This window comes from Brienomyrus brachyistius, chromosome 5 (assembly GCF_023856365.1).
Source record: "Brienomyrus brachyistius isolate T26 chromosome 5, BBRACH_0.4, whole genome shotgun sequence".
Classification (NCBI taxonomy): domain Eukaryota; kingdom Metazoa; phylum Chordata; class Actinopteri; order Osteoglossiformes; family Mormyridae; genus Brienomyrus; species Brienomyrus brachyistius.
In genome coordinates, this window is record NC_064537.1 from 6,433,013 (window position 1) to 6,452,709 (window position 19,697).

Below are 19,697 nucleotides of genomic sequence, written 5' to 3' on the forward strand. Positions count from 1 at the left end.
CTACGGCTGACCACTAGAGGCGCGATTTCGAAATGGAGTGGTAGTTCTACGGCTGACCACTAGAGGCGCGATTTCGAAATGGAGTGGTAGTTCTACACCTGACCACTAGAGGCGCGATTTCGAAAAAGTGGTAGTTCTACGCCTGACCACTAGAGGCGCGATTTCGAAAGAGTGGTAGTTCTACGCCTGAGCACTAGAGGCTCAATGGGGCGTTGCTCCTTCTGTGGGGGGGGGGGTCCCAGGCAAGTGAGCCTAAGGGGTAACAAAACAAATGGCGTCAAGCAGGCCTTCAGGGCTCTGACCTCTAAGTGGTTAGAGTGGCGTTCGCTGACTGCACGCGTAACCAAAGATATAGCTAGGCGGTTGCCGACGCTAGATGAGTGACTTTTAATGCATGTGCATGCCGCTTGCAGCCTTCTTCTGCGCAGTTTACCCCCTTAAAACAATTACTGAAGCGAGACAGCGCTCGCGTTACGGCGACGGATCTAAATGGTGAGTGCACTGTATCTCGTCGCAAATGGTGCTTAAACCACGGCGGGTCGCAAGCATAGGAGACTCCCAATTTCTAAATGACACACACACTTGGCTCACGGCGAAAGTGGTGTTAAACTTACTTTGTCTAAAGCAGGCACACACAGATGAGTAAGATCCTGATCGGTAGCTGAGCTATCGGTCTTATCTCAGGGAGTCCAAGCGCAACAGAATTCAGGTTAGAACCTCGTAACAAGAATTCCTGTTCGCTAATAGAGAGATCTCTGCCAGGATATATAGAAACGGAGAAACTCGTCCGAGTCGATCCTAGAAACAACGCGCTATATCTGAGAATCTCGTCAGATATAGGGTTAAGGTTTACTGCAGTTTAAAACGAAATAAACTAAAATAAAATAACCAAAAATAAAACAAAATAATATAACTACTAATAACAGAAATAAAATAACTATAATAAGCCCGTATGATCCCGCTTAAATGCCTTCAGATTGCACAGAGTGCGATTGATCCTCAACTTTTGCAACCAGTTAACAGTAGCGCTTATTCAACTGTACGTTCGATCATAAAAAGTTAAAATTGTGTGCTCACAATAAGTTTAAAGCTTGTGCCCGCATTCTTCACCAATAAATGTAGGAATTATTAGTTCAGGTAAATTTTAATATCTCCACCAATATGTTTTGAAATTAATTAACTTAATTATTATTTAATGCTGATTATTAACCAATTGTTATGCCGAATGATCGGCTCCTCCAAACTCAATTGTGAATCCCCGTGAATCTGTTAATGTGAGACTTAAATGGGATTAATTAATAACCAGTATCGCTCAATAACCTGGGTTAGAAGGCTGGTCCAGCGAGCTGCGTCAGCAGGTAATGTAAATGCTCGGTAGCGAAGCTCCCCTCACGGCCGATGAGAGAGAGTCTCGCGATATTTCAGGCGAGTTTGAGGTTTCAGAGCGTAGTAGCCAGATCGCACAGAGGCAGGTACTATTGTTGAGCACTGAATGATGGAGACTGATGTTGTGTAAAAGACATGCATTTGTTCCTACAACTAACATAAGACAGACATTACACCTAACAAACAATAAACATGAAATAACGGAATAGACACAAACAATGTAATCATGAAAATGCAATGCCCAGATTTTAAAACGAGTAACTTAAAAAGGGAAAAACTGTTCTGCAAAGCAAGCAGTTTGTGGAAACACGACCCTAAAGTAATACAGCAGGTGAATAGGACAGTTTAGCTTGTTAGAAATGAAAGGAAGTTGGTTTATTTGGCTGCAGGAAAGGGGGGGGGGGGGGGGGGCTCTTGGCAGTTGTTTGCAGTGGCTGATGAGCTGATGGGTGATGCCACTCAGGGAGGCGCGGTGTTTGCAGCGGTTGTTGGAGTGGAGCCCCTCTGATTCTCTCTCCTGGTGAATCTTGGGCTTGGTTGCAGTTCTCTGTCCAGCTGGGCCTTCACTGGCAGGCTTCAGGAGGGCTTATTGTGGGCTTCTCTTCTCTTGGGCCGGTGTTCTCTGCCTCTGTTTGGGCTGATGGTCTTTTGTTTTCTCCTCCCTTCTGTTTCTCCTCTCCTGGCTTTGTTCGGAGGTACCAGGTTTTATAGTGTAAAGTTCGTGAATAGGAGTGACCAGGAATTCCACTCCTGGACCAATGGCTGACCATCCATTTGGCGGCTTTCAGAAGGGGGTCTCTATCAGTCCTTTTGAGATTCATGACCAGACTGATTTCCCTTGTATTGATGATTTTCGTTAGGCTGGTGTAACTTTTGATATATTCACTTTCGTGGTGACCACTGACCAGATTTGGAAACTGGAGTGATTTTCCATCGGTTTGATACCAAACATGCCGTACCAGCCTAGCGATTCACACCGAATACCATCTGTAATGATTAATTAATGATTACTTATATTATGTCATTATGTTATATTACTCACACCAGTATCTGGTCCAGGTGGTCTAGGTTGCACCTCAATCAGAGGTTACCCTTTATACAGACATTATATGATATATTCACATTCCAACAGCACATCTTACCTTTAGGCATGGTAGAATACAAAGATCAGATAAGGACTGCTGAGGAATGTGGAAAAGAAAAGGGGGACGAAGGTTTGTCAGTCAAGGAAAAAGAATCTGTGAAAGTTAGGACACATTACAAACATAACCTATCTGTATATTGAGACTAGTAGTCATGAGTAAATAAATATACAGATATACAACAGGCAAATTTAAAAGAAACTTTCTTTAGGGTGTTGGGTGAGTGGTATGTAAGACAGGATGTCTGGGGAGGGGGTTGTGTGCCAAGTCGAGGGACCCCTGTCCTTGAGGTCCACTCTGCTGTCTGTAGGTCGTTAAAACTTTGAGCAATAAAAGTTGGAGTGCTGGCCTCCCTTGTTATCTGTGTGTGTTTAAGTGTGTCTGTGTGTGGGGTCACGAACCCCCTTTGAGGCCTTGGCCAACGTGTGCCTCTCGTACCAGGGTAGGCCTTGTCTCAGGCCACCTGGAATTTAAGCTTTGTGATATGTGCATGTGTGATCCTACAGGGGCTTCAAGCATGCTGAGGCAATCCAGGACGATCATCAGCAGAAGATGACCCTGGAGTTAGAGTGGGGGGAGGGATTTTATATTCCCTGGCCTGCTCGTCGTCATGTGAATGATAAGAGCATCTGTCTTTTTCGTTTTTAAAAGAAGCAAACTTATTATTAAGCTACATCCAGAAAAGACGCTACACACTAAATACAGTACAGCTGCAGGCTGCACACGACATCTGCTCCTAATGGGACAGTGTGAAACAATGAAGCGAAGCTGCAGTGATATTTCATTTTGCGTCGCCCCAGTTCGTTTGATATGGGCATTTTAACGCTACTGTTTCGATGAGTGATTAGGTCACGCTGACGTTTCTCTGCGGTCCCTCACAAACTTTGTGTCACGTAGACTTCTGCGTCACATGGAAAATGTTGTACTGACACATTTTGACTTGAAAAGATGCTGGGCAGTTTACCTCGTGATACCGCACCAAGGTTGAATCCTTATAATAGTAATGGGTGGAGTGGGGTTCCTGTCACCCCCAATTTGAGCTGAATTAGCTCCCTGTAATGCAGCTTCGTCCCCAAAAGCATGTGATTGGTCAAATGAGGTCTGCAAATTTCTCATAATGGCTGCACTGTTAATGATTCATAATAATGATGCAGCTAATACGCTACATCATGGCCATGTGGTTTCGGCTGATGTCAGAACGTAAAGCCCCTCCCACTGGACTAGTCAGGAAAGATGAAAACCTAAAGACTCAGATTTAGGAGCACAGGAGTGAGGGTGGGATAGGAGCAGCCGCAGCAGAATTGGCATCTCACCGGGACGGCTTTTTCCGGAAGCTGGGCGCTCTCCTCCAGACGCTTGCTTCTCACATGGCTGCTGTCTGTGCACACTGAACAATCCATGTGGCAATTTGCTCAGACTTTTTATTTTCATCCAAGACTGTTACAGAATCCTATTTTAAAAACAGATTTTAAAAGCAATTGTCAACTGTTGCAGCTGCAAAAATTCCTAAAACAAATGTGCCATGTCTTTTATAGTATCAGTAAAGAATGCAAATTCTTTATGATTCACTCTCTGATATGCTTAGTTACTTCTGGAAGTGCAGAGAGACTCCCTGGGTGGGCTGCTGGTCTGTTTTAGGGTTCATCCATTTGGATATCAATTCAGTTCTATAGATTACCTATTACAAAGCACACAAGCACAGCCAACAACAATCCTGGGCTCCATGAATTTACTTATTTATGGAGGTTAGGTGACAAAGAGAAGAAGTTGCAGAAGCCCTCAACTGCACAAGACAAATCTAGCTGAGCTTCTTCATGAGATTTTTAGTCAGAACGAACTCCAGGCTGTACCCTTCAAATCCTAGTCCTACACCTCCTTCAAACTGACCAAACCCCAGTGTAGCTCCTCCTTCAAACTGGCCAAACCCCAGTGTAGCTCCCCCTTCAAACTGGCCAAACCCCAGTGTAGCTCCTCTTTCAAACTGGTCAAACCTCAATGTAGCTCCTCCTTCAAACTGGCCAAACCCCAGTGTCGCTCCTCCTTCAAACTGGCCAAACCCCAGTGTCGCTCCTCCTTCAAACTGGCCAAACCCCAGTGTAGCTCCTCCTTCAAACTGGCCAAACCCCAGTGTCGCTCCTCCTTCAAACTGGCCAAACCCCAGTGTCGCTCCTCCTTCAAACTGGCCAAACCCCAGTGTCGCTCCTCCTTCAAACTGGCCAAACCCCAGTGTCGCTCCTCCTTCAAACTGGCCAAACCCCAGTGTAGCTCCTCCTTCAAACTGGCCAAACCCCAGTGTAGCTCCTCCTTCAAACTGGCCAAACCCCAGTGTCGCTCCTCCTTCAAACTGGCCAAACCCCAGTGTCGCTCCTCCTTCAAACTGGCCAAACCCCAATGTCGCTCCTCCTTCAAACTGGCCAAACCCCAATGTCGCTCCTCCTTCAAACTGGCCAAACCCCAGTGTCGCTCCTCCTTCAAACTGGACAAACCCCAGTGTCGCTCCCCCTTCAAACTGGTCAAACCCCAGTGTAGCTCCCCCTTCAAACTGGTCAAACCCCAGTGTAGCTCCTCATTCAAACTGGCCAAATCCCAGTACAGGACCTCTTCCAAAGTAACCAAAGTAACCACAGTACAGTACCCCGGCTCTGTTTGTGAAAAATTGTGGTGTGTCCGCATTTCTGCAGTCAGTGTACCGTTCTAGTTTTGCTGTATCTGGTTTAAATAAAAATGTAAATGAAACGGTCTTGAGCCTTTCGGATGCGGCTCTGAAGGGATCTGAGCTGCCATGTTTGCTCCTGTTGCTGCACAGCATGTTTCAGAAGCCAGCAAATTTGTTTCTGTAACACAGTGACATTTGTTTCATGGCCGTGACAGGTCCTTCTCCCAGATTTAATCACAGGAGCCTGGCTCTAAATCACCCCGCAAAATCCTTTTGTCGGGCTTGTTTTAGGGCTCAGCTACACCCCATGTCCCTTCATCTGCTATTGTTTGAGACAAAAATCATCATTTAAATCTGAAGTTATTCAGGATGCAACGCATCACTGATTTTCTGAGCGTTCATCACAAAATCTCCATTCATTTTCAGCACTCCGAAGGTCTGGACACCTTTGAAACAGGATGTTTCTCTGGTAGTCGGAAGTATGTGTTGAGTGTAGAGCCGTCCTGTTGTTCAGCTGCTCTCCGTTTGCATCCGATGGTGCAGCCTATAGACTCGACGACTACAGAACATTGGGAAAACAACACTGACAGCCTGCATACCTGCTGGTGGTGGGTGCCCCAGGGAGACCCTGATTGGTCAGAAAGCCTGGCTCAGTTTGCCTTTCAAAGGAGGCACAAGGTGTGGACATTCTCGCTGGAGCTGACGGCTGATTGACAGATAGCGGCGGAGGTCCCTGGGGCTTGTTCTGAGTCGTCACTGGCAGGCAGTGACAGCACAGCTGTGCTTGTGTGGATGGTGCTGGGAATCCATAAATGGACTGCAAGCTCTTCTGCAAGTTACTGGCCCACAGCCAAAGGAGCCGTCTCCCTGTAACTGTAGTGGGTAGGGACTGGTGAATACGGACGGGCAGACAGATGGATATTTTTATTATTAGTGCTCTTAAAGGTGTGATTATGAGCTTTTTCAAATAGAAAAAGAGCATCTTTCATTAGCATACTGGGGCCAGAAGACAGGAAGCTGCTCGGCTTCCCAGCAGGACGGCCGCTGAGCGTGAATAACGGTGGCTGTTTAAAGGCTGTCCTGTAACTCGCTCTATTCGGTTAACAGAAATGTTCAGGACACCATGTCCTAAAATGTAATAAGCTTGCTCCCCTGCAAATGTTTGGCTTATTACCAAGGTTCGGAAAAACATCATTAAAATAACTCTCAGTAAAGCTGAAAGTAGACAAACTGGTGGTATTATGGTAAATGAGTCAACCGAAGCTGGAAACAAAGGCAATGTAAAAATGGCAGGTGATAGATTTTTAGCTTTTCGAAGCCGTGTGGAAAGAACATTTAACCCGCATTTTATCTCTGCTGTACACCGACTCCACGCTCTGTCTCCATCCCTACCTAACCTCTGACACCAGCATTTCTCTCAGGGCATTTTGATGTTTTGTTAACCAAAGTGGGAATATTTTGAGGGTGCTGGAATAGTGGTGGCTGATTTTCTGCTTATTTACGTGACTGTGGAGGCCATGCGGTCGAGTCCATTTCAGACCACATCATTAACACATCATTGATGTGTTAACAAACATAGTTGACTGATGACTCAACTTTGAAGACAAGTTCATCAAATTCTGATAGATCTTCTTATTTCTAGGCTACTAGTAGCATAAGGAAAGTGCATTCCTATAGTTACCTATCCACGGTGATATGACTTTCAGACTAAGGTCTTTACAGCACACATTGGAACAGGGCACCGAATCTTAATGAGGTTCTCCTCGTCTAATGAGCTGTGGCTAAGATCACATCCTTCTGCAGGCAGGATTATCTCTTTAGGTTATTCGGTTTTGGAGCATATGATGTGGCCTTGAGCAATAACAGTATGCTGGCTTTAGACGGCTCCTATTGACTTACGGGGAGAGTACCATTCCATCAAGGAAAGGGGACAGAGGGTCATTACACACTCAGGTAGGTAATAGGGTTTTTCAGAAGCTTTACACATTTCTTGGAATTGTACGACAATTTCGAAAGACTATGAAGTCGAGAAGCTGACGAATTGCTGGAAGATGTTCTGATATTCAGTTGAAAAGGCAGCAAACATGGGTCACTGAATCCTTCTATGCAGCCCAGTGACTGTTACGTAATGGATAAAAGGGGAACATTGCCAGTTGTTCTAGGTTTTCGTTTGTTTACTATTATATTACACCTAGAATATTGCTGCTGTAGGTTTCTGTAATGTAGGAAGGCCAGTTTAACCAAAGAACCAGCCGCCAGGTGATGGGTCACAGCAAGGAGGGGTATGGGGTTGGGTATCAGTGTTTGGGTACATTTAATGGAGGTGAGATAGGAATATTACAATGAAAAGATACAAACATCAGGATTTTATAGGGCATATTTAGGGATTTGCAATCAAATTTTCCAGCATTTTACAAAAATACCCAGAGGATGACATTCAGCGCCAGTACTGGCAGCAAACAGCCATTCAGCCCCAGTGTCCTGCCTTCCGAGTCAGACGGCCATGCTTATCACTTTTGTTACTGATTCGTGGTAGCAGGAATGATGTTCGCTTGTGTGTGTGTCACCCAGTCATGGTTTGCCTTCATTACCGTATCCCCAGCAAACTTTTTCTGTGCTGTAATTTCCTGCAGTGATTACAGTCCGCGCTACACTACATACTAATGAAGCGTAATGCTTCAGAGTGTGAAAACATACTTCACTCGCTCTGCTCCGTCACTCCTAAGGTGGACCAGGTGAATTTTCTTTATTGAAAGCCAACTGTGGTATAGAATGAGGTCATTTTAGACCTGATTTTTAAAATGTCCTTGCAGTGTGATGTATATAGGTTCCAATGCCTGCAGATAGCAAATTTGGATCATTTGATGCAAACCGAAGCCTGCGTTTGATGGCAGCCGTATTCTGCTATTCCTGTTAGACCTGTGCTTTTAAGTTCCCCTTGGAAACAGCCATCAGCTTACAATGAATGTGCCATAATGATGCGGACTGCTGGGTCACTTTCTGAGCTGAAATAGCCAGGATGGGGGCAAACGTTCTCAAGGAAAGTTCCTCCAGGGATGGCAGACTGAGCTCCAGTGGATCAGGAAGGGCTCACAAGCTGGGCTTTAATCCCCTGGTGAAGCTGGTGGCGGATGTGATCTTGGCATGGCGAGCCAGAGTTGGAGTGACAGCGAGCCCTATGCCTGCCAAGTTTCCTTTTTACATCCCATCATAACGTGGAAACCAACCCCTCCCGACTGCAGCTTTGCCAACCAATCAGAGGCTCCAATTACTTGTGAAGGATTTCTTTTCACTACTTCTGCAAAGAAGTCTGACATCACTAAGAATCGCAGATGACCTTGGCGTGCAAACGTGGCTCTCACCATGCTTAAATCTGCAGGCCTGCTCTTCGTTGAATAAAAGATGTGAGTCGTCACTTCTACTCCTCTTTCGTCATCCTCATGGATCTTTCCATCACCCTTATTTCTGACTCTCTCCTGTTCCATCTTCATTTTAGAGAATGCTGCCACAATACCTAATGGTGAAACACGCAAATTGGTGAGATGAATAAAAAATTCTGGAAGAGAACACCTGGGATTGGGTTTGATATTATTCTGAAAATATGACACTTTCAAAATACACAGTAGCAGTTCTAACTAATTATAGTTTTTGGTAACACTTTATTTGAGGGGGCACAAATAATATAGTATTATGCTATTACTGATGTATTAATTAACCACAATATACATCTCAGTTACACAAGGATCTCATGTTTGTTCATCGTTAATGAATAAGACGAGTGAAATACTGATCTGATGTTTGCATCATTAATATATCGTGAGGCATCTCAAGCTGTTACTATATTTGTTACTGTGTTTGTTCTGTAACCCTTTGTGAGCTACTGAAGGAATTACTGAAGGTGAAATGCACAATATATGCTCATCTGTTCATCATAAAATATCATGATGCATCATTTATCTAAAGCAGTGACTATATTTGTCCATGAATTGTACTTCAGTAGTAACTGACTTACTTCTAAGTAATTTGTGGCCGACTGTCTTTGGGGAGGTGGCCATAACCTTATAAGAGTGTCATATTCCATTCCTGTTGGGTTTCTTATTAAACGTTAAATAAAGAGCAAATGAATCACAGTTAATACAATCTTTAATTTACGGGTAGGTTTTACTTTACTGACAGCTTACACATGCCTCACTGTTATGCCTTCGTTTGCACACGTCACGACCCAGTTTAGACCGGAAACCCGAACTGGACTGTGCATGAGTAGATAAGTATTTCCGCTCACTACTTCTTCACGGCGGCTGGGCGATTTCACAAATTGATTTATTGCAGTTTATTTAAACATAGGTTGTACTTTGCACTTATTTGAATTATTGTGTATATATGTGTTTTTAGGAGGTGGTGCAGTGGTTAGCTCTTTTGCCTCACATCTCTGGGACCTGGGTTCGAGTCTCCACCGGGGTCACATGGTGTGTGAGTGTGCCCTGCGATGGGCTGACATCCCATCCTGGGTTGTTCCCTGCCTTGTGCCCATTGCTTCTGGGATAGCCTCCGGACCCCCCACGACCCAATAGGATAAGCGGTTTGGAAAATGGATGGATGGATGATCGTATTTTTAAATAATTTATACTTAAAAAAATAGTCTGTGATAGATGGGCGGAGTTTAAATTTGGACGTCATTATTTTTATGAATTATGACATCATAAGCGGGAAGGGGAGCGTATCCCTTATTCTGATTGGTCGAGGGGTTATCTCCATATACCATACATTGCCGATAGGGGGCCATATGGTTTGGGTGATAAGGGTTGCCGTTAAACTTTAATAGAATAAAAATACATTACATGTATTTATTTGTGTTATTTTTAATTACGTTTTCAAGGAATAATAAAACATATGGCAGGATGAATGCAAGCTAGTGCATACACGTCCAGCGGGGCCCGTCCGGCCGCAGGCACGGGCTGTTAGGAGTAGGCACAAGCGCCACAGCGTATTTTAAAAGAATGTGGGGATCTGAACGGGCTGGTAGGAGTAGTTGCGCGGCACTGGTAATTACACCATATTGGCAACCACTTGAGCCAGGTCATATGACCTACCAGGAAGTTATAAAAGGCTGCCAAGATGGAATCTCATTCTCTTGCTGCTGTGTTTTACAACTGGACATGGGATGGGTTCTTCTTCCCTGTGGGTAAGGAAAAGAGGAGAGGGTTTGTTTGAGAACTTGAATGTTTAATTTTAATTTTACCAGGGTGACTGCTAGCAGCATGTAACTCTTCATGGAGGACGCGGAGGTGACTGGAATTTTATCATTTGACGTGATCCCCTACGGGCTGCTGGACTACAGACATTGAGGCTCTGGTAACTTGGGTTATACTGTGGGATTTAAAAGGGTCTATGTTTCTTTGTTGATTGTTTCTTTGTACCTGTAGTATTGGAACGCTTCCTTTTGGTATTGCTGTGCTGCGAGGGCATTAAGCATTCCTGCAAAGGACCAGAGTAGCTGCTGTTTTAGGCTTATTTGATAGGCTTTTGGTTTTCTTTTTAGTGCCCTGGTTGTTGCTATGGGCTAAGTTGTAACTAATTTTAGTATTGTATTTTGGGCGGTGGACATCGGCCGCTACCCTCCCCTTATGTTTGTACATGGGATCTTTCTGTATAAGGTCGGATCCGCACAGGCTTTTGCTCTCTACTGTTGGGGTGCCACACTGAGCGGACACTGTACTGTTGTGTGTAGTGTTTGTCGTGTTGCATGCTGTGGTTTTGCTCTTTTCTTTGTCACCAGGGGCCTCCTGAGCTGAGAGCTGCGCGTGCCGATCTGACCTTACTATCTGGAGGATAGTCAGCCGCCCCCCAACCCTACCCCCCCAGCAACCTTCTTTGTCTAATAGTTTTTAGATATTTGTAATAAAGTGGATTGGGTTTTATTTTTACATGCCTCTTTGTTATTGTCCTTTGCGGGGAGGGTTCGAACTTAGCCACGTTACAGAAGGAACATTAGCAGTTCCTCCTGCCCTTACCAGGAGGTGGCGTAGTCAGAGCAGTGTGGGTATTCTGTGCTTTGGGCACCACAAGAAAGCACCGAAATGTTTTCAAGAGAAACTTTAGCGTTATTTTAAAAGAAAACAATCAAGGAAATAAACCTATTAATTCTTGTTTAAATAAATTAACGCAAGAGAGTCGGCTCTTTAAAGAAAATACTGTGTGGCTCTATGAGCATGCGCTACATGAGAGCGAGCCAGAGAGGAGAGCGCATGCGCGCATTACCCGCGTTATTTCTTGATTATTGAAATGCTTCGAGCGTTTTACTTTATTGTTCACATTGGCAGAAAAGTGCTTCATTACTTAAAAAACGTTATGGTTATAGGGGTTTATTTGAAATAACAGGCGCTCCGCTGGTGTCGCCATTTTGAAACGGGCTGGCCACTTCGGTCTATCATTTGACCGCATTGTTCAAACAGACCTGCCGATTATGGCCGAGCTCTGGGACTCGGTCATTTAGCCTTTTGGCCTATTAAAGTTTGCTGTTAAAATGCTTTCTTCAACCTAACACTGGTAAATACCGCTAAAGTTTTTCTTCTTATTCTTTAAGCATGTTGATTAAATGTAACGAGTAAGTGCTTTCTTTTAAAACGACGTGCTGTATGTTGGTTTCACTTGTGCTTGTTTAAACTCGGCATTTGCTCTTTTGCTTCTTTCGGGCATGTTTGTACTTGTTTAAATTCCGCCTGCTTTTCTTTTAAAATAACGCTAAAGTTCTATAAAACATTTTGGTGCTTTTAAAATACGCCGTGGCGCTTGTGCCGCCTACTAACACTACATGGCTGCGGCCGGACGGGTCCCCGCTGGACGTGTATCTTACATTCGTCCCTTTTGTTTTATTCCTTAAACGTAATTAAAAATACAATATGAATACATGTAATGTATTTTCATTCTATTAAAGTTTAAAGGCAAGGGGCCATACTTTATTACGTACGCACGAAAGGGGAAGGGGTCTAAAAATTTGACCGAATTTTGCGTGCGTATGCTGGGGGGGGGGTGAACCAATTTGAGAAATTTCAAATTTAAGCGTTTCGTTCACGATACCTGACCTGCTGGATTGCATTCCATACGTGCATATAACTCAAAATGCAACATGAGTTTTTTAAGACGATCGGACTGTTTAAACAATATCTCATAAATTATCTAAAAAATATATAGGTTGGCAATGCACCACGGACCTCCGAAATATCTGGTTTAGAAGGTGCTATAACATTATGGAAATGGCGACCCATTTCGTTTTATTTGAAAGTGATTTTATTACGGTAAATCTTATGACATCCCATCTCATTTGTTATCCCTAAAGTTAACAGGAACGTTTGTAGTTCCAAAAAGCAGTGCATAAGTCGACTGACGATCGCCCGTGCGTACGTACGCGGGGGGGGGGGGGGTCAACTACCCAGCGCACGTGTGCTTACGGGGGATGGGGGTTACAAAAATCGGTAAAATGTGTGTACGTACTAAAAGTATGGCCCCAACCCTTATCACCCAAACCATATGCCCCCCTATCGGCAACACGTGTAATAGACTTTTGGAATATTCCTGACACCTACTCACATTCAAATGAAAACACCTGTCTCTTATTCGTTTTTAATGCTTTATTTACAAGAATTTACATATTTAAATAGTACTGATAGTCAAAGTTCTATGTTCTCATCCACTATTGGCGTATTCATCTTGCATCATCTCCTCCATTGCCTTGCCTTGTACTCCTCCATTGCCTTGCCTTGTACTCCTCCATTGCCTTATACTCCTCCTCAATTGCCTTATTCTCCTCCTCCCTTGCCTTGTACTCCTTCACCATTGCCTTGTATGCCTCCTCCATTGCCTTGTTCTCCTCCTCCATTGCCTTTCTCTCCTCCTCCTCCCTTGCCTTGTACTCCTTCACCATTGCCTTGTACGCCTCCTCCATTGCCTTGTTCTCCTCCTCCATTGCCTTTCTCTCCTCCTCCTCCCTTGCCTTGTACTCCTTCACCATTGCCTTGTTCTCCTCCTCCATTGCCTTGCTCTCCTCCTCCTCCCTTGCCTTGTACTCCTTCACCATTGCCTTGCACTCCTCCATTGCCTTGCTGTCCTCCTCCTCCCTTGCCTTGTACTCCTTCACTATTGCCTTATACTCCTTCACCATTGCCTTGTACTCTTTCACTGTTGCCTTGTACTCCTTCTCCATTGCCTTGCACTCCTCCTCCATTGCCTTGCACTCCTCCTCCATTGCCTTGCACTCCTCCATTGCCTTGCACTCCTCCTCCTCCCTTGCTTTGTACTCCTTAACCATTGCCTTGTTCTCCTCCTCCACCACCACTGCTTGGCTGTCCACCACCTCTGCCTGGCTCTCCTCCTCTACCACCACTGCCTGGCTCTCCTCCTCCTCCTTCACCACTGCCGGGCTCTCATCCTCCTCCCTTGCCTTGTACTCCTCCTCCATTGCCTTGTACTCCTCCTCCATTGCCTTTCTCTCCTCCTCCTCCCTTGCCTTGTACTCCTTCACCATTGCCTTGTACTCTTCCTCCATTGCCTTGTTCTCCTCCTCCATTGCCTTGTTCTCCTCCTCCATTGCCTTGCTCTCCTCCTCCATTGCCTTGCACTTTTCCACCAATCCCTTGCACTCCTCCTCTATTGCCTTGTACTCCTCCTCCATTGCCTTGCACTCCTCCTTTATTGCCTTGCACTCCTCCACCAATCCCTTGCACTCCTCCTCCATTGCCTTGTACTCCTCCTTCATTGCCTTGCACTCCTCCACCAATCCCTTGCACTCCTTCTCCATTGCCTTGCACTCCTCCACCTTTGCATTGCACTCCACCACCACTGCCTGGCTCTCCTCCTCCTCCACCTCTGACTGGCTCTCCTCCTCCACCACCCTTGCCTGGCTCTCCTCCTCCACCACCCTTGCCTGGCTCTCCTCTTTCACCACCCTTGCCTGGCTCTCCTCTTCCACCACCCTTGCCTGGCTCTCCTCCTCCACCACCACTGCCTGGCTCTCCTCCTCCACCACCATTGCCTGGCTCTCCACCACCATTGCCTTTTTTCCTTTCCCTTTTTTTGAAAAAAACTTCTTTATCCAGGATATCTTTTTTTTCCCTCCATTTTTCTTCCTTTCTTTAGCTTCCCCAGCGTCATTTGGTACCACTTGCGGCCTAAAGCAGTTCAGAGTAAAGCACTTCATTTTGAGATGTGTCTCGCTCGATGTCTGATTTGTTTTGAAGTGGTATTAGTGCCTACAGCTCAGTTTATACCTTCAGAATGATGACATCAGAGTTGTCACGGTAACATTCTGTTCTAGAATTCTATTTGAAAAACAACTATAGGTGCCATATTTGGTCAGTGGTTCATTTTTTTTAATTCTTTGCATTTGTAATATGCTTTATTCAGCTCATATTCTACAGCATATATTGTATGAAATTCCATATTTATCTTAATTAGGTTACGCGCAGATAATATTCTGTACTTGCAAACAATGCAGAAACCTACCAAACATTGCCGGGCCGTTCCTGTGCTCACAGAGCGTAGTGAGCTTTACTTTACTCAGGAAGAGGACAGGCTCACATTTTCTGACCGTGGCCATGCCTTGTGAAAGGTGCTGAACTTAGTGATGAGACAGTTAATACCGAGATTCTGGAGATCGCCTCCTCAAAGTGAGGCCCAGCGACTTCAAGCTGGGAATCAGGGCTTGCTAAGTTTATGCAATATCACGTGACCGATGACTTCCGATTCATCCTGAGGTGTAAGAGGCTTCGAATCCTGTTGGCTCTTCAAAACTTTTATATGAGTGAGATGATTCTGATTAGCAATGGTAGTGGAGGCCAGTTTAACCAAGGAACCAGCCGTCAGGTGATGGGTCACAGCAAGGAGGGGTATGAAGTTGGGTATCAGTGTTTGGGTACATTTAATGGAGGTGAGATAAAACATTTGGTAAGGTTTAGCAGCGTCTGTAATGTCCCTGCATTGTAGACAGAGCTTTCTGGATAGATTCTGGACACACACACCCCTGTATTGGACAAATGAATTCAGAAAATGGATGGATTGCAGTGTTTTTCATGTTTTCATGAGTGGAAGTGAACTTTTACAGAACTGAGTATTTGAGTAAAATTCATTTTTGATTAATCTCATTGCCTGTATTTTTGCCCCTTATTTTGAGTTGTTTTAAATGCTGCACTGTTCAGTTGCAAATGGTAGGTCCCTCTGAATCCCATCTTTGCTTTTCTCCACCTCATGTTATTCACAGGTATCTGACTCTTGAATCTGGCTGAAATGATCCCAGTCGATTTTCCAATCTCCGCCTTTTCTATTTGGCAGACTGCACAGCCTGGATCCAAACTGCCTTCCTTCCCAGTTGGACTAACAGTTGGCTCCACCTGACACTCTATACCATTTAAACCCCAGCTGATCACAGAGCTTATTGCAGGATGTGTGTTTATTCCTCTCCATGTGTTGTGAGGCTGCCTTGCCTAACCCCTATAGTAAGGAGAAGGTCATAAACTTGTGGTCTTATGTTTTATTAATTCTGAAATGGGTAAGAAATGAGCAGCAGGATGATATAGAGCTAAAAGGTGCGATTTTTCTAGCACTACGATGTAATCCAAGGAGAAAGGCAGCACTGCCTTGCTGAATGTGATTTCTGTGGCAAAAAGATGGTGATATTGCTGGCAAGCGGTCTTTTTATGAAACTCAAATGTAACTCTGTCAAAGTACAATTTTACCAGGGTCCCTGAATTCGCTTGAGACGCTCTGTTAAAATAACCCCCCAGAAGACAGAATGAAGCTGTAATTCATACAGGTGGCAAAACTAAAATGTCTCTTGGTAATTTCATCAGGGCAGTGATGGAATTACAAATGTGCATGTTTTCGGCGAGTAATGGATGAGGTGATATGAAACATGCAGTTGTCTGTAATCGCTGCAGCTTCGGGGAAAAGACTAGCATCCCTTTAAAATTCATTACATTAGGATGGCAGGCAGAGGTCACTGCAGTTTGGACGTGCCAGGAACAGAGGAATAAAGCCAAGTAGAATGTATGGAACTTGCAGTCTGTAATATGTCACAGAGTAAGGCATAACTAAACGCACTGCTGAGCGTAGAGGATTACAGTAGTATAATGCTAATCCCTACTATATACACGTCATATACGATACACATTTTATATACATTTTATTATGTATACATATTTTATATACAGCTCTGGAAACAAGAGACCGCATGTTAGAAAGGCTCTTGTAGCTTTAAGGAACACCGGTAAGTACTAAGGACTGTGGGCGCATGCGTGACGAGAGCGCGCGGGAGAGCCTGCAGGAATAGGCAGCACGTCGGCGAGCTGCAGTTTATGTGTAGTTAGTTTAGTTGTTCCTGGCAGTAAATAGAGTCACTGACTAATGTAAGTACTAAGTTTATTGATTATGAGTGATAAGTGACGCTGTACTAATTTAGTTTACTTAATTGCGCGGCTAGGTTAACGTGACCTAGCTTGCGTACTGTTATAATTATCGCTGACGAGTGTTCCGTTGTATACCTCGGAAAAATGTTTGCGTTTATTTCCAGCCCAATCATTCCCTCTAATACGAATTGCTGCTAATGTAATGTATTGTTGTGGGTATAGCCCAACTGTTAAGGCGATATGGTAAAATTATGCATTATGTTAGTGTATTATGGTAATAACCATTGTAAGCACAGTGGTAATTTGTTTTTCCTGTTTATTTGTTATAGAACCATACATAAATACAAACTTACTTACCAACCCACTTCGTCTGAGTGTGCATCCAACTGACCTCAAGTAAGATAAGCCAGAGTACAACTAATTGCTCCCCCCTCCTGATTGAGAACATGTATCTGGTGAAATACTGTTAGCAGCACCCCCCCTCCCCCCCGAATCTTGTCTATCCTGAATCGTGACTGATATCCCACAGCGAGTACTACCCTCCTGCAGCAACCCCTTACAGTTTCCCAGGGGAGTGTGGCCCCCCTTTCCCTCACCGCATCAAATTTTTCAGTTTCACTCATTTCTCAGTTTATGGATTATGGGTATGAGCCTGTGTAAAATACACATTTTTTTGCAAACTCCAGCCTGGCTCTTCCCTGCTTCTCATTGATGAAGGGCTTCTTCCTTGCTTAATGGGTCTTCACCGCTGCTTCTAGGAGCCTGTCCTACCAGTACACTTCACACTTAATGTTTTCTATTCCTTTTGAAGGTCACTTGAGGTCATCCTCCGATTTGTTAGACACTGACGGATAAGTTGATGGTCATCTGTGGCATTAGAAGGTTACTTCTGCCCACTACCTGGCTGGTTTTTGATTTTTCCCAGTGTCTCCTGCTTCTTCACCCTGTTCTTGTGTACTGCGGTCTTAGAAACTCATGAGCATGGAAGCAGCCTGCCTCACAGTGTAGCCTTCTGCCAGCAGAACCAGGATTAAACCAGAATTTAACAATGCAGATTTTAAAAAAGTATATAGAGTGGTCTCTTAATGTTTTACAGAGCTGTGTATTGTTTATATGTATTTATTTTATGTTATAGCTGCATGTTTGAACCTGAGACCAGTTTTGAAATGGAGTCTGTTTCAGAATACTACATTCACACCCCCAAAACCTTCATATCCCAAATACTGCATCATGAAAGGTGAAAATTGGTAGGTTTATGCTGGTAAAATAATGAAGATAGATTCTGCTGCGGGGGCGGCATGGTGGTGCAGTGGTTAGCACTGTTGCTTCACACCTCTGGGACCCGGGTTCAAGTCTCCGCCTGGGGCACACGTGTGTGGAGTTTGCATGTTCTCCCCATGTCGTCGTGGGGTTTCCTCTGGGTACTCCGGTTTCCCCCCACAGTCCAAAAACATGCTGAGGCTAATTGGAGTCGCTAAATTGCCCATGGGTGTGTTTGTGTGAGTGAATGGTGTGTGAGTGTGCCCTGTGATGGGCTGGCCCCCCATCCTGGGTTGTTCCCTGCCTCGTGCCCATTGCTTCCGGGATAGGCTCCGGACCCCCCGCGACCCAATAGGATAAGCGGTTTGGAAAATGGATGGATGGTTGGATGGATTCTGCTGCTTTTAAATCATTCACAAGGTTGTTTATTGAAATGGTTTATTGAAAGGCATCTAACAATTTGAAACAATCTACAGCCCAAGGAAGGCAGACAACTGCCTCTATCTGATTACATTGTCGGTAAGATCAGTTTCCTGGGGAACTCGGTGACTGGAGATTGCAGGAGGAGGTGCGTCCAAGCAACTAGACAAGGCAGGACCGATCAGATGTCTTGATCCTGCCTCCACTAGTTGCTTGGACCCACCCCCTCTACAATCTGATTGGTAATCTCTCTGAACCAATCACGTTTTGTTCTGCCCTCAGAGCATTTTTGTGTAAAATATAAGCATACCATGAGTATACTTTGCTTTTTTATTCCTTATTTGTTGTGTTTAGTTTTTTTTTTATTTTATATGGTTTGTGAGTCTAGACTGTGACAACACCTTCCATGTATGCAAGTATTGTACAGGACTTCTGCTGATTGTACTTTGTACATTTTCACAGCTGTGCAAATATTGGTTTGATTGGCCTGTTGGCGCACAAGTGTGCATGCTGTTGAGGTATATTTTACAGGACAGTTAAAGCATTTCTTTTGTACCCAGTTGTTAATTCTTCATTGTGCATCTGCAGTTTTGTAAATAAGTGTCAGTGTTTGACAATTTTGCTTGTGCAATCAAAAACTACTGAGAAAGTCTTCTGAGAAAAACTTACTTTGGACTATTGTCTATATGGCTTAAAAGTACAAGGTCATGCATCTATCTCATCAGTGCGATTTAGCAAAGGCACAGTGCGGGAAGTGTAACTCATTGCTGTCAGTGCTTTGAGCAGAAATTTATCAGGCTGGTTGAGGAATACAGCATTTTAATGTCCTTCACTGTTAACTTAAAGAGGTCCCATGCCATTTTGTTTTTCAGACACTATGTGAACTATAGACAAGGTCTCACTTAGATGCAGTTCTCCTTGGTGTAGCTGGGTTTGATTTGTGGCTGGTGTGTAGCTGGCCTCTGAGATGTCGCTCATGACCCTGTTCAGCGCAGGAAACATCCATCAGTGAGCAGGAAGGTGTTCCTTAGGTTTTGCAGACTTTACACAAGAGTTTATCTCCCAAAATCAGTCTAATAAAATTATAGCATGTTTTTTTACTTACAGGGATTCAGGCTCAGCGTAAACTTTTCAGCTATTCAGTTAAACACCAATGGATAGATAAAAAAAACATAGCAATTATAACATCAAATTTCGTTTCTAAATTATACTGAATAATGAACCAACATCATGAAAACCATTAATCATAAGAAATCAGGAACAAATCAAACAACTAGCGTTTGAAAACAGCACGTAAAAATACGTGTAAAAAAATGGTTCTCTGCTGGCCAGAGAAACATTCTATTAAAAATGCATACAAATCTATTTTTGCAGGTAGAATGTGTGTTTGTGTACATTGTTACACAATGTTGTTAAAGCTAAGAATCAAAATAGTGT

At 44.2% G+C, this 19,697-nt stretch overlaps 1 long non-coding RNA gene across 1 annotated transcript; it reads left to right on the plus strand.

Moving 5' to 3' along the window:
* The first annotated feature begins 313 nt into the window (after nt 1-313).
* On the plus strand, nt 314-11,108 carry LOC125741993 (uncharacterized). The gene is made up of 2 exons (XR_007397961.1): nt 314-492; nt 10,427-11,108. It is a non-coding gene; the product is annotated as an uncharacterized LOC125741993 (long non-coding RNA).
* Nucleotides 11,109-19,697: the final 8,589 nt, after the last annotated feature.